The sequence below is a fragment of the Panulirus ornatus genome, chromosome 48 (genome assembly GCF_036320965.1).
Source record: "Panulirus ornatus isolate Po-2019 chromosome 48, ASM3632096v1, whole genome shotgun sequence".
In the NCBI taxonomy this organism is placed as follows: Eukaryota; Metazoa; Arthropoda; class Malacostraca; order Decapoda; family Palinuridae; genus Panulirus; species Panulirus ornatus.
In genome coordinates, this window is record NC_092271.1 from 15740096 (window position 1) to 15756745 (window position 16650).

At 40.8% G+C, this 16650-nt stretch overlaps 1 protein-coding gene across 1 annotated transcript in view; it reads right to left on the bottom strand.

Moving 5' to 3' along the window:
• AGO1 (protein argonaute-2) overlaps window positions 1-16650 on the bottom strand; it is a 237315-nt gene that overhangs the window by 83268 nt on the left and 137397 nt on the right. The gene's annotated exons all lie outside the window — the stretch shown is intronic.

The following is a 16650-nucleotide window of genomic DNA, read 5'->3' on the forward strand; positions in this document are numbered from 1 at the left end:
CTGTCTCCCGCATTAGTGAGGTAACACAAGGAAACAGACGAAAGAATGGCCCAACCCACCCACATACAAATGTATATACATAAATGCCCACCCATGCATATATACATACCTATACATTTCAATATATACATACATATACATACACAGACATATACATATATACACATGTACATATTCATACATGCTGCCTTCATCCATTCTCGCCACCACACCATCACAAATGAAATGGCATCCCCCTCCCTCTGTATGTGTGCGAGGTAGCACTAAGAAAAGACAGGAAAGGCCACATTCATTCACATTCAGTCTCTAGCTGTCATGTGAAATGCACCGAAACCACACACACACACACACACACACACATATATTCCTATGAGTCCACAGGGAAAATGAAACACTGTAAGTTCCCAAGTGCACTTTCATGTAATAACCACACCATCAGGGGAGACACAAGAGAGAAATATAACAGTCAGAAGAGATGAAGCTAGGATGCCATTTGGTAACCATGCGATTGTCCAAGACAGACAACGAGCGTTCATAAACTTACCATTTTACAAATTTTATCAACAATAAAGTTATCTAATTTGTATGGACCATCACTAATATTAAGATTATAATTCTTTGCGTATTTAATAATAGAAGATTCAATGATATTTCTCGTGGTAATAGAGTTAATATTAAAACGGAGATGGCATTACTCCAGTCAATACAATGATCATAGTTTTTAACGTGATTAAACAAGGCATTTGATTCTTGTCCTGTTTTTATACCATATTTATGTTGCTTAAGTCTAACAGAAAGATCCCTACCAGTCTGCCCAACATAAAACTTACCACAGTTTCTACATGGCACTTTATGGATGCATCCAGGAGAATTTTCTGGTGAATTCCTGATTAAGATATTCTTTATAGTATTATTGTTGCTGAAGGCAACATTTACATTAAAGGATTTAAGCAACATGGGAAGTAAAGTAAAATTATTATTAAAAGGGAGAACTAAAAGATCCTTAGTGTCAATGGGAGGTTTGGGGTCAACTCTATAAAATGATTTCTTTGCTAACTTAAGGGATTTATCAATGAAAGATCTAAGGTACTTTAACTTAGATCCAATATAATATATCTTCTCACACTCATCATCAATAAACTCTGGACTGCAAATACTTAATGCCCTAAGGAACATTGATTGAAATGATGATAATTCAACTCGTCATGTTGAGACGAGTAATAATGGATATATGAGCATACATTGGTAGGTTTTCTGTGTATACTAAACTTAAACATGTTTCCTTGCCTATGGATCATGCAACCTAAAAATGGTAACATACCAATATTTTCGTTTTCTACAGCAAATCTGATGGAACGTACTAAATTAAGTAAGGGGAGAAATATTTGTAAATTTTCATTTGTTGGCCAAACACAAAGAACATCATCTACATACCTAAACCAAATTGCATTAGAAGGTAAGATATATTATCTATTTTTCTATTCATTATACTTTGTCGCTGTCTCCCACATTAGCGAGGTAGCGTAAGGAAACATACGAAAGAATGGCCCAATCCACCCAAATACACATGAATATACATACAAGTCCACACACGCACATATACATACCTATACATCTCAATGTATACATATATATACACACAGACATATACATATATACACATGTACATAATTCATACTGTCTGCCCTTATTTATTCCCGCCGCCACCCCACGACACATGAAAGGAAAACCCCCTCCCACCACATGTGCGCAAGGTCGCGCTAGGAAAAGACAATAAAGGCCACATTTGTTCACACTCAGTCTATAGCAGTCATGTATAATGCACCGAAACTACAGCTCCCTTTTCACATCTAGGCGCCACAAAACTTTCCATGGTTTACCCCAGATGCTTCACATACCCTGGTTCAATCCATTGATAGCACGTCGACCCTGGTATACCACATCGTTCCAATTCACTCTAATCCGTGCACGCCTTTCACCCTCCTGCATGTTCAGGTCCTGACAGCTCAAAATCTTTTTCATTCCATCCTTCCACCTCCAATTTGGTCTCCCACTTCTCCTCGTTCCCTCCACCTCCGACACATATATCCTCTTGGTCAATCTTTCCTCACTCATTCTCTCCATGTGACCAAACCATTTCAAAACACCCTCTTCTGCTCTCTCAACCACAAACCATTTCAAAACACCTTCTTCTGCTCTCTCAACCACACTCTTTTTATTACCACACATTTCTCTTACCCTTTCATTGCCTACTCAATCAAACCACCTCACACCACATATTGTCCTCAAACATCTCATTTCCAACACATCCACCCTCCTCCGAACAACTCTATCTATAGCCCACGCCTCGCAACCATATAACATAGTTGGAACCACTATCCCTTCAAACATACCCATTTTTGCTCTCCAAGACCACGTTCTGACCTTCCACACATTCTTCAACACTTCCAGAACCTTCGCCCACTCCCCCACCCTGTGACTCACTTCCGCTTCCATGCTTCCATCTGCTGCCTAATCCACTCCCAGATATCTAAAACACTTCACTTCCTCTCGTTTTTCTCCATTCAAACTTACCTCCCAACTGGCTTGTTCTTCAACCCTACTGTACCTAATAACCTTGCTCTCATTCACATTTACTCTCAGCTTTCTTCTTTCACACACTTTACCAAACTCAGTCACCAGCTTCTGCAGATTCTCACCCAAATCAGCCACTAGCGCTGTATCATCAGCGAACATCAACTGACTCACTTCCCACAATCTTATCTATTTTACATGTTTCCTCTAATAACATTCTGAATATGTGCTTATTCACACAGGCCTGCATTTCAAAACTTTTTCAAAGGTCAATGTTTTTTCACCAGATTTTGTAAGCTGAATTAAAAAGTGAACCCCATTTTTCTAAGTCAGGTCAGGTTTTTTAGATAAGCTAGATTTGAAAATGTATTGATATGTCTCGATTGGTATTACTGACCTGGATTAATGAATGATATTTTTGTTCTAACTTGTCTTGAAAGCCTTTAAAATAACCTATTTTTCTTTGTATCAGATCTCAATTGATACTGCAATGAATCAAAAGTGTGAGAACCACCCACCCTGACAGATTCTGCTATATCTGTGGGAAGGTGATTCTTTTAGACCGTCAAGCAAGAATTACACATTTTATGAAGAAGTCATATCATGCTTATTTTGGAGTAAAACTAAGCAACCAAGAAAAATTATTTGCCCCTAATATTTGTTGCAAAACATGTGTTCAAAACTTATAGAAATGGAGGAACAAAACAAAGAGAGAATGCCATTTGGTGTTCTGTTGTCTGGAGGGAAGGGAAAGACCATACCATAGACTGTTATTTCTGCATGACAGATCTGCAGGGAATCAATCACAAGAAAAGCTTCATGTTCATTATCCAGGTGTTCCATCAGCAATAAAACCAGTCCCCCATGGTCTGGGCGTTCCTTTTCCTGAACCTAATGTCAACATGGAATCGTAATTCGAATTCGAGGCTGGAGATGCGACCGATGAAGATAAGTCTGGTACTTTCGAGTCAGAATTGGAAGACCAACCAGTGCCACTGAGCCAAGCTGAGCTCAATAATCTGACATGAGACTTGAACCTGTCCAAGGAGTCTGCTCAGCTGTTAGGCTCGGGCCTTCATGAGAAATGTCTGCTGGCACTGAAGACAATGTTCTTTTGGTACAGGAACTGCGAGAAAGAGTTCTGAAAATTCGTTTCATTTGATAAGGCATCTTCGCTGGTCTACTGCAACAACATCACTGACCTGACTAAATCAATGGGTTTGAAGTATGACTATACAGAATGGAGACTTTTCATTGATTCATCAAGTAGAAGTTTCACGACTTGGTGCACGCGTGTCAGTAAAAATGCACTGCCTCAGATCTCATTCGAACTGTTTTCCACAGAACTGAGGTGACTGCAGAGAATAGCAGGGAGAACGTTTTCACAAGGGCATCCAAGTAATGGAGGAACACTGTCAAGGCCGATGGGACATCAACTTCTTGGCCAGCTACTGCTGGTGTCGAAAAAGGGATGTTGTGTCTGCCAAGCACATGAGAAAGTCCTTGAGGAGGCCATTCATCCCGGATTAGACTAATATTGTATTTTGTATCTTTCTTTAGATCGGTAAGAACACTCTGCAAGGTCTGCATGTATAGAGCAGTTACATTATTCCACTAGATGAATCCACTCACTGCCAATAACACTGGAAATGAACATTTTTTGAAAGTGATTTACTTTGAAAATTTGACCTGATAGAAAAAAATGGATGTATCTTTCAGAATCAAGATAAGAAACTGACATTAGAACAGCAAACATATTCTTGACCTTTAAAATCATGCAGACTAGTGTTACCTACTCAAGCATTAGGTAAAAGCATACTGAACGAACTGCATGCAAAAGTATAAGAAAAATACAATTTACCACATCATCTTATCAATTACATATTCAATTTTTCAATTGATTGTGTGCAATCAACACTAGCTAATCCAGAAAAAATGGTTATTTTGAATTTAAAATCTTTAGCTGGATACTAAAAGTTTTGCCTTAATCAATTAATTATTTTATACCTGCTCACCATTTCCCACATTAGCAAGAAAGTACCCATAACAGAATAAAAAATGGCCTCATTCACTCATATCCATTATCTAGCTACCGTGTGCACTGCACTGACACCACAAACCCCTACCTACAGCCAGGCTTCAAAGACCTTTCCATGGTTCCCCCCCAAGCCACTTCAAATGTCCTGGTTCAGTCCAATGACAGCACATCATCCTGTGTATACCACATCACTCCAAATCAATCTATCCCTTGCATGCTTTACATCCTACTGCATGCTCTGGCCCTGAGCACTTAAAACCTTTTTCATTCCATCTTTCTGTCCCCAATTCAGTCTCCCCTTCTCCTTGTCCCCTCTATTTCTGGCAAAACTAACCTCACTCATTCTCTTTATATGTCCAAATCATTTCAGCACATCCTCTTCAGTGCTTTCAACTATACTCAATACTCTTCATAACATACTTTTTTCTTTCTCTTGCATTTCTTAATCAACCTTCCTTACATTCCATTCTCCTCAAACATATCATTTCCATAACATTTCTAAACCCTCAAGCCTCTAATCCATACAACACCATCAAGACTGCTAAAGCTTCACTCATACCCATCTTTGCCCTCCAGGATACTGACCTCTCTTTACATACATTCTTCACTGGACCTTTGTCCCCACAACTAAACAACTTCTGACTCACATCAGCTCCCATGGTTCCATTTACTGCGATGTCCACAAAATTTCATTTCCTGCAAGTTTTCACCATTCAAATTCACACCCCCAACCAAATTTACACCTCCAACTAATCAGTCTCTCTACACTAATAAACCTAATAACCTCACTTTTATTCACATAATCTCTGAACTTGATCCGTTTGCACACTCTCCCAAAATTGAAATCAAATTCTTCAGTTTCTTCCTCAAATCTACCATTGGCACCATGTCATCATTAAATAATAATGACCCACCAACCTAAGAACTCCCACTCTATCCAGACTACAGACCTAGCCCTCTCCCACTCATATTCACTTCCCTCATCCCCCTAACGAGAAATATATTAAACAACCATGGTGAAAACACATATCTCTGCCACACATCCACCTTCAACTGGAACTACTTACCTTCCTCTCTCCCTACTAGCACAACCAACGAACTCTGAATAAAAACTCACTGCTTCTAAAAGCTTTCCTCTAGCACAATATATATGTAATACCTTCCCCACAGCATCTCTATAAACCCAATCACAAGATTTTTTTTGCAATCCACAAATACTTCTGTTCCTCTAAATATTTCTCATCCATATTCTTAAAAGCAAACACTTTATTCACGTATCCTTTACTGCTTACAAAACCATGCTTTTACTTCACAATCTGATGATCTGTACATGCCAATGCCCTCTGTCACCACTTTTCCGCACTACCTACCAGGTTGACTAATAAACTTATACCTCTGTAAATCAAACACTAACCTTTACCTTCCTTTGCTTTAAAATATGGCACTAAACTAAGAAAGATCTTTAATCCAGCATTTTATAGTTCAGAAACTCCGTCAGCTCAGAAAAAAGTTTGGCAAAATTTCCATGCTTAGGAAAAAAAAAAAAAAATAGCTTGGCAAAATTTCTGTGGTTCAAACAACTGCCACTCTGTTGTCAGGTGCTGTAGCTGCTTTGGCACATCACAGTCAGCCAATGTCCCTAGTGACTCATAACTATACAGATGCTCCCTGAATTATGACATATGCAACTTATGATCATCATTACACACAACCAGAAAAATTAAATTAAAAAATAAACATAAATATAAAAATACACTTGGTCATACATCTGCCAGCGCTAACAGCTGCATATGTCCAATAGTGAATGTCAGGCGATCCCAGCATTGTGTACACCAGAGCATCTCTTGGTTCTCGCTTTCAGTTACCATTCAATAAAAGCACATTACTCAAGTGAATCTAACAAATTTTTGTGCTGGCTTAAACCATTATTGTATTTAACCCCAAAGATGACAAGCAAGAAGAAAAACCCATCACATTTTGATAAATTTGGCAAGAAGCTGAGGAAGATGCTTGATTTAGAATTGAAAATGAAGGTAATCACCCAATATGAAGGTGGGGAAAAAAGTTAATGTGATTGCAAGTGATCTACAGTTTTATCATTCGACAGTCTCCACAATTTTAAAGGAAAAAAAAAAATACATGAGGCAGTGAAAGGTTCAGCAAGTATGAAGTCTATGATTATAACATTGCAACAATAAGGGCCCATCCACAAAATAGAAAAGTTGTTGATGCTTTGGATGGATGATCAAATTCAAAAACGTGTGCCACTAAGCTTACTAACAATTCAGGCAAAGGCTAGAAGTCTTTTTGAGACTGAAGGAGTGAGCAGGAGAGGATTACACTATGAACTTCATAGCAAGTCACGGTTGGTTCAACGGATTCAAAAGAAGATATAGCTTGCTTAACATGCAAGTCACAGATGAAGCAGCAAGTGCTGATGAAGGAACTGCTGAAACGTTCATTGAAAGTTTTGATGAATCAATCTATGAACAAAAGAATCTTAGACAAAAGGTACGAAAAAACTACAGAATCATATAATAAAACTGGTTAATGAAAAAACAAAATAATCATGATAGAAATTGAGTAGGATACAAAAACGCTGTACAGGTACGCGAATTCTACTTGCCATGCCGACATACGTCAATTTCAAGATATGACCAGTTGGTCAGAACAGAACTCAGACATATGTCAGGAGCATCTGGATATGTATTTACATATACTCACACTTTTAAGTTATGTTTCATGTAATTTACATAAAATCACAAAAAAAAGACTAAGAAACTAAATAAAAGAGAGAATGCTATCATATGATCCAAGAAATCAATTCCTCATGATGAGTCAAGCCTCACCAAGCCACACAGACTATTGTAACAGTATGGGCAAACATATAATATAGCTACATATGTTTGAATAAACAAACATACATTCATGTTCATCTTACACTTATGGATCATATAATTTGCTCAAAAGTGTAAAAGAACAACATAAAACAATTATCAAGATATAAAAACTATGCAAAAACTGATAGTTATTGTGTAATCGAAGAAGGGATTATAACAAGTTCTGCTGGGTAACTTTACACTCACACACCCACTTAATTTACAACTAAATGTCAATAAAAATTTTTTTTTTTTTCTTTTTGCTTTGTCGCTATCTCCCGCGTTTGCGAGGTAGCGCAAGGAAACAGACGAAAGAAATAGCCCAACCCACCCCCATACACATGTATATACATACGTCCACACATGCAAATATACATACCTACACAGCTTTCCATGGTTTACCCCAGACGCTTCACATGCCTTGATTCAATCCACTGACAGCACGTCAACCCCGGTATACCACATCGCTCCAATTCACTCTATTCCTTGCCCTCCTTTCACCCTCCTGCATGTTCAGGCCCCAATCACACAAAATCCTTTTCATTCCATCTTTCCACCTCCAATTTGGTCTCCCTCTTCTCCTCGTTCCCTCCACCTCTGACACATATATCCTCTTGGTCAATCTTTCCTCACTCATTCTCTCCATGTGACCAAACCATTTCAAAACACCCTCTTCTGCTCTCTCAACCACGCTCTTTTTATTTCCACACGTCTCTCTTACCCTTACGTTACTCACTCGATCAAACCACCTCACACCACACATTGTCCTCAAACATCTCATTTCCAGCACATCCATCCTCCTGCGCACAACTCTATCCATAGTCTACGCCTCGCAACCATACAACATTCTTGGAACCACTATTCCTTCAAACATACCCATTTTTGCTTTCCGAGATAATGTTCTCGACTTCCACACATTCTTCAAGGCTCCCAGAATTTTCGCCCCCTCCCCCACCCTATGATCCACTTCCGCTTTCATGTTTCCATCCGCTGCCAGATCCACTCCCAGATATCTAAAACACTTCACTTCCTCCAGTTTTTCTCCATTCAAACTCACCTCCCAATTGACTTGACCCTCAACCCTACTGTACCTAATAACCTTGCTCTTATTCACATTTACTCTTAACTTTCTTCTTTCACACACTTTACCAAACTCAGTCACCAACTTCTGCAGTTTCTCACATGAATCAGCCACCAGCGCTGTATCATCAGCGAACAACAACTGACTCACTTCCCAAGTTCTCTCATCCCCAACAGACTTCATACTTGCCCCTCTTTCCAAAACTCTTGCATTCACCTCCCTAACAACCCCATCCATAAACAAATTAAACAACCATGGAGACATCTCACACCCCTGCCGCAAACCTACATTCACTGAGAACCAATTACTTTCCTCTCTTCCTACACGTACACATGCCTTACATCCTCGATAAAAACTTTTCACTGCTTCTAACAACTTGCCTCCCACACCATATATTCTTAATACCTTCCACAGTGCATCTCTATCAACTCTATCATATGCCTTCTCCAGATCCATAAATGCTACATACAAATCCATTTGCTTTTCTAAGTATTTCTCACATACATTCTTCAAAGCAAACACCTGATCCACACATCCTCTACCACTTCTGAAACCACACTGCTCTTCCCCAATCTGATGCTCTGTACATGCCTTCACCCTCTCAATCAATACCCTCCCATATAATTTGCCAGGAATACTCAACAAACTTATACCTCTGTAATTTGAGCACTCACTCTTATCCCCTTTGCCTTTGTACAATGGCACTATGCACGCATTCCGCCAATCCTCAGGCACCTCACCATGAGTCATACATACATTAAATAACCTTACCAACCAGTCAACAATACAGTCACCCCCTTTTTTAATAAATTCCACTGCAATACCATCCAAACCTGCTGCCTTGCCGGCTTTCATCTTCCGCAAAGCTTTTGGGCTAAAACATGGAAAAGTCTGTGGGGCCTGGATGTAGATAGGGAGTGGTGGTTTCGGTGCATTATACATGACAGCGAGAGATTGAGTGTGAACCAATGTGGCCTTTTTTTGTCTGTCTTCCTGACACTACCTTGGTGAGAGAGGGAGGTAGCAATGCTACTTCCTGTGTGGCAAGGTAGCAACAGAAATGGATGAAGGCAAGCAAGCATATGTACATGTGTATATATGTATATGTCTATGTGTATGTATGTGTCTGTCTATGTTGATATGTATACATGTGCACGTATGGGTGTTTATGTGCATGTGTATATATGTAAGTGTCTGTGTGTGTATATATATGTGTACATTGAGATGTATAGGTATGTATATTTGCGTGTGTGGACGTGTGTGTATATACATGTGTATGGGGGTGGGTTGGGCCATTTCTTTCGTCTGTTTCCTTGCGCTACCTCGCACACGTGGGAGACAGCGACAAAGCAAAATAAATAAATATATATTTATTTATTTTGCTTTGTCGGTCTCCCGCGTTTGCGAGGTAGCGCAAGGAAACAGACGAAAGAAATGGCCCAACCCACCCACATACACAATGTATATACATACACGTCCACACACGCAAATATACATACCTATACATCTCAATGTACACATATATATACACATACAGACACATACATATATACCTATGCACACAATTCACACTGTCTGCCTTTATTCATTCCCATCGCCACCTCGCCACACAGGGAATACCATCCCCCTCCCCCCTCATGTGTGCGAGGTAGCACTAGGAAAAGACAACAAAGGCCCCATTCGTTCACACTCAGTCTCTAGCTGTCATGCAATAATGCCCGAAACCACAGCTCCCTTTCCACATCCAAGCACCACACAACTTTCCATGGTTTACCCCAGACGCTTCACATGCCTTGATTCAATCCACTGACAGCACGTCAACCCCGGTATACCACATCGCTCCAATTCACTCTATTCCTTGCCCTCCTTTCACCCTCCTGCATGTTCAGGCCCCGATCACACAAAATCCTTTTCACTCCATCTTTCCACCTCCAATTTGGTCTCCCTCTTCTCCTCGTTCCCTCCACCTCTGACACATATATCCTCTTGGTCAATCTTTCCTCACTCATTCTCTCCATGTGACCAAACCATTTCAAAACACCCTCTTCCGCTCTCTCAACCACGCTCTTTTTATTTCCACACGTCTCTCTTACCCTTACGTTACTCACTCGATCAAACCACCTCACACCACACATTGTCCTCAAACATCTCATTTCCAGCACATCCATCCTCCTGCGCACAACTCTATCCATAGTCCACGCCTCGCAACCATACAACATTCTTGGAACCACTATTCCTTCAAACATACCCATTTTTGCTTTCCGAGATAATGTTCTCGACTTCCACACATTCTTCAAGGCTCCCAGAATTTTCGCCCCCTCCCCCACCCTATGATCCACTTCCGCTTTCATGTTTCCATCCGCTGCCAGATCCACTCCCAGATATCTAAAACACTTCACTTCCTCCAGTTTTTCTCCATTCAAACTCACCTCCCAATTGACTTGACCCTCAACCCTACTGTACCTAATAACCTTGCTCTTATTCACATTTACTCTTAACTTTCTTCTTTCACACACTTTACCAAACTCAGTCACCAACTTCTGCAGTTTCTCACATGAATCAGCCACCAGCGCTGTATCATCAGCGAACAACAACTGACTCACTTCCCAAGTTCTCTCATCCCCAACAGACTTCATACTTGCCCCTCTTTCCAAAACTCTTGCATTCACCTCCCTAACAACCCCATCCATAAACAAATTAAACAACCATGGAGACATCTCACACCCCTGCCGCAAACCTACATTCACTGAGAACCAATTACTTTCCTCTCTTCCTACACGTACACATGCCTTACATCCTCGATAAAAACTTTTCACTGCTTCTAACAACTTGCCTCCCACACCATATATTCTTAATACCTTCCACAGTGCATCTCTATCAACTCTATCATATGCCTTCTCCAGATCCATAAATGCTACATACAAATCCATTTGCTTTTCTAAGTATTTCTCACATACATCATTCAAAGCAAACACCTGATCCACACATCCTCTACCACTTCTGAAACCACACTGCTCTTCCCCAATCTGATGCTCTGTACATGCCTTCACCCTCTCAATCAATACCCTCCCATATAATTTGCCAGGAATGCTCAACAAACTTATACCTCTGTAATTTGAGCACTCACTCTTATCCCCTTTGCCTTTGTACAATGGCACTATGCACGCATTCCGCCAATCCTCAGGCACCTCACCATGAGTCATACATACATTAAATAACCTTACCAACCAGTCAACAATACAGTCACCCCCTTTTTTAATAAATTCCACTGCAATACCATCCAAACCTGCTGCCTTGCCAGCTTTCATCTTCTGCAAAGCTTTTGGGCTAAAACATGGAAAAGTCTGTGGGGCCTGGATGTAGATAGGGAGTGGTGGTTTCGGTGCATTACACATGACAGCGAGAGATTGAGTGTGAACCAATGTGGCCTTTTTTTGTCTGTCTTCCTGGCACTACCTTGGTGAGGGAGGGAGGTAGCAATGCTACTTCCTGTGTGGCAAGGTAGCAACAGAAATGGATGAAGGCAAGCAAGCATATGTACATGTGTATATATGTATATGTCTATGTGTATGTATGTGTCTGTCTATGTTGATATGTATACATGTGCACGTATGGGTGTTTATGTGCATGGGTATATATGTAAGTGTCTGTGTGTGTATATATATGTGTACATTGAGATGTATAGGTATGTATATTTGCGTGTGTGGACGTGTGTGTATATACATGTGTATGGGGGTGGGTTGGGCCATTTCTTTCGTCTGTTTCCTTGCGCTACCTCGCACACGTGGGAGACAGCGACAAAGCAAAATAAATAAATATATATTTATTTATTTTGCTTTGTCGCTGTCTCCCGCGTTTGCGAGGTAGCGCAAGGAAACAGACGAAAGAAATGGCCCAACCCACCCACATACACAATGTATATACATACACGTCCACACACGCAAATATACATACCTATACATCTCAATGTACACATATATATACACATACAGACACATACATATATACCTATGCACACAATTCACACTGTCTGCCTTTATTCATTCCCATCGCCACCTCGCCACACAGGGAATACCATCCCCCTCCCCCCTCATGTGTGCGAGGTAGCACTAGGAAAAGACAACAAAGGCCCCATTCGTTCACACTCAGTCTCTAGCTGTCATGCAATAATGCCCGAAACCACAGCTCCCTTTCCACATCCAAGCACCACACAACTTTCCATGGTTTACCCCAGACGCTTCACATGCCCTGATTCAATCCACTGACAGCACGTCAACCCCGGTATACCACATCGATCCAATTCACTCTATTCCTTGCCCTCCTTTCACCTCCTGCATGTTCAGGCCCCGATCACACAAAATCTTTTTCACTCCATCTTTCCACCTCCAATTTGGTCTCCCACTTCTCCTCGTTCCCTCCACCTCCGACACATATATCCTCTTGGTCAATCTTTCCTCACTCATTCTCTCCATGTGCCCAAACCATTTCAAAACACCCTCTTCCGCTCTCTCAACCATGCTCTTTTTATTTCCACACATCTCTCTTACCCTTACGTTACTTACTCGATCAAACCACCTCACACCACACATTGTCCTCAAACATCTCATTTCCAGCACATCCATCCTCCTGCGCACAACTCTATCCATAGTCCACGCCTCGCAACCATACAACATTGTTGGAACCACTATTCCTTCAAACATACCCATTTTTGCTTTCCGAGATAATGTTCTCGACTTCCATACATTCTTCAAGGCTCCCAGGATTTTCGCCCCCTCCCCCACCCTATGATCTACTTCCGCTTCCATGGCTCCATCCGCTGCCAGATCCACTCCCAGATATCTAAAACACTTTACTTCCTCCAGTTTTTCTCCATTCAAACTTACCTCCCAATTGACTTGACCCTCAACCCTACTGTACCTAATTACCTTGCTCTTATTCACATTTACTCTTAACTTTCTTCTTTAACACACTTTACCAAACTCAGTCACCAGCTTCTGCAGTTTCTCACATGAATCAGCCACCAGCACTGTATCATCAGCGAACAACAACTGACTCACTTCCCAAGCTCTCTCATCCCCAACAGACTTCATACTTTCCCCTCTTTCCAAAACTCTTGCATTCACCTCCCTAACAACCCCATCCATAAACAAATTAAACAACCATGGAGACATCACACACCCCTGCCGCAAACCTACATTCACTGAGAACCAATCACTTTCCTCTCTTCCTACACGTACACATGCCTTACATCCGCGATAAAAACTTTTCACTGCTTCTAACAACTTTCCTCCCACACCATATATTCTTAATACCTTCCACAGAGCATCTCTATCAACTCTATCATATGCCTTCTCCAGATCCATAAATGCTACATACAAATCCATTTGCTTTTCTAAGTATTTCTCACATACATCATTCAAAGCAAACACCTGATCCACACATCCTCTACCACTTCTGAAACCACACTGCTCTTCCCCAATCTCATGCTCTGTACATGCCTTCACCCTATCAATCAATACCCTCCCATATAATTTACCAGGAATACTCAACAAACTTATACCTCTGTAATTTGAGCACTCACTCTTATCCCCTTTGCCTTTGTACAATGGCACTATGCACGCATTCCGCCAATCCTCAGGCACCTCACCATGAGTCATACATACATTAAATAACCTTACCAACCAGTCAATAATACAGTCACCCCCTTTTTTAATAAATTCAACTGCAATACCATCCAAACCTGCTGTCTTGCCAGCTTTCATCTTCCGCAAAGCTTTTACTACATCTTCTCTGTTTACCAAATCATTTTCCCTAACCCTCTCACTTTGCACACCACCTCGACCAAAACACCCTAAATCTGCCACTCTATCATCAAACACATTCAACAAACCTTCAAAATACTCACTCCATCTCCTTCTCACATCACCACTACTTGTTATCACCTCCCCATTTGCGCCCTTCACTGAAGTTCCCATTTGCTCCCTTGTCTTACGCACTTTATTTACCTCCTTCCAGAACATCTTTTTATTATCCCTAAAATTTAATGATACTCTCTCACCCCAACTCTCATTTGCCCTCTTTTTCACCTCTTGCACCTTTCTCTTGACCTCCTGTCTCTTTCTTTTATACATCTCCCACTCAATTGCATTTTTTCCCTGCAAAAATCGTCTAAATGCCTCTCTCTTCTCTTTCACTAATAATCTTACTATATATATATATATATATATATATACATATATTTTGAGATGTATAGGTATGTATATGTGCGTGTGTGGACGTGTATGTATATACATGTGTAACTGGGTGGGTTGGGCCATTCTTTCGTCTGTTTCCTTGCACTACCTCGCTAACGCGGGAGACAGCGACAAAGCAAAATAAATAAATAAATGAAATTAAATAAAATTTTCGAAAAGAAGAAACAGAGAAGGGGACCAGGTGAGGATATTCCCTCAAAGGCCCAGTCCTCTGTTCTTAATGCTACCTCGCTAATGCAAGAAATGGCAAATAGTTTGACAGAAAATGAAAGAAAGATAGATACATATATACATCATGTAAAAATGCATCGAAACCACAGCTCCTTTCCACATCCAGGCCCAACAGAACTTTCCATGGTTTAACCCAGATGCTTCACACGCCCTGGTTCAATATATTGACAGCACATCGACCCCGGTATACCACATCGTTCCAATTCACTCTATTCCTTGCACGCCTTTCACCCTCCTGCATGTTCAGGCCCCGATCACTCAAAATCTTTTTCACTCCATCTTTCCACCTCCAATTTGGTCTCCCACTTCTCCTCGTTCCCTCCACCTCCACACTCATTCTCTCCAAGTGACAAAACCATTTCAACACAACCTCTTCTGCTCTCTCAACCACTCTTTTTAATACCACATATCTCTCTTTCTCTATCATTATTTACTCGATTAAACCACCTTACATCACATATTATCCTCAAAACTCTCATTTTCAGCACATCCACCCTTCTCCACTCAACTCTATTTACAGCCCCCGCCTTGCAACCATATAACATTGTTGGAACCACTATTACTTCAAACATACCCATTTTTGCTTTCCAGGATAATGTTCTCGACTTCCACACATTCTTCAATGCTCTCAGAACTTTCGACCCCTCCCCCACCTTATGATTCGCTTCCGCTTCTATGGTTCCATCCGCTGCCAAATCCACTCCCAGATATCCAAAACACTTCACTTCCTCAGGATTTTCTTCATTCAAACTTACCTCCCAATCGACTTATCCCTCAACCCTACTGTACCTAATAACCTTGCTCTTGTTCACATTTACACTCAGCTTTCCTCTTTCAAACACTTTACCAAACTCAGTCACCAGCTTCTGTAGTTTCTCACATGAATCAGCCACCAGTGCTGTATCATTAGCGAACAACAACTGACTCACTTCCCAAGCTCTCTCATCCACAACAGACTGCATACTTGCCCCTCTTTCCAAAACTCTTGCATTCACCTCCCTAACAACCCCATCCATAAACAAATCAAACAACCATGGAGACGTCACACACCCCTGCCGCAAACCTACATTCACTGAGAACCAATCACTTTCCTCTCTTCCTACACGTACACAAGCCTTACATCCCCGATAAAAACTTTTCACTGCTTCTCACAACTTGCCTCCCACACCATATATTCTTAGTACCTTCCACAAAGCATCTCTATCTACTCTATCACATGCCTTCTCCAGATCCATAAATGCTACATATAAATCCATTTGCTTTTCTAAGTATTTCTCACATACATCATTCAAAGCAAACACCTGATCCACACATCCTCTACCACTTCTGAAACCACACTGCTCTTCCCCAATCTCATGCTCTGTACATGCCTTCACCCTCTCAATCAATACCCTCCCATATAATTTACCAGGAATACTCAACAAACTTATACCTCTGTAATTTGAGCACTCACTTTTATCCCCTTAGCCTTTGTACAATGGCACTATGCAAGCATCTGCCAATCCTCAGGCACCTCACCATGAGTCATACATACATTAGATAAACTTACCAACCAGTTAACAATACAGTCACCCCCTTTTAAAATAAATTTCA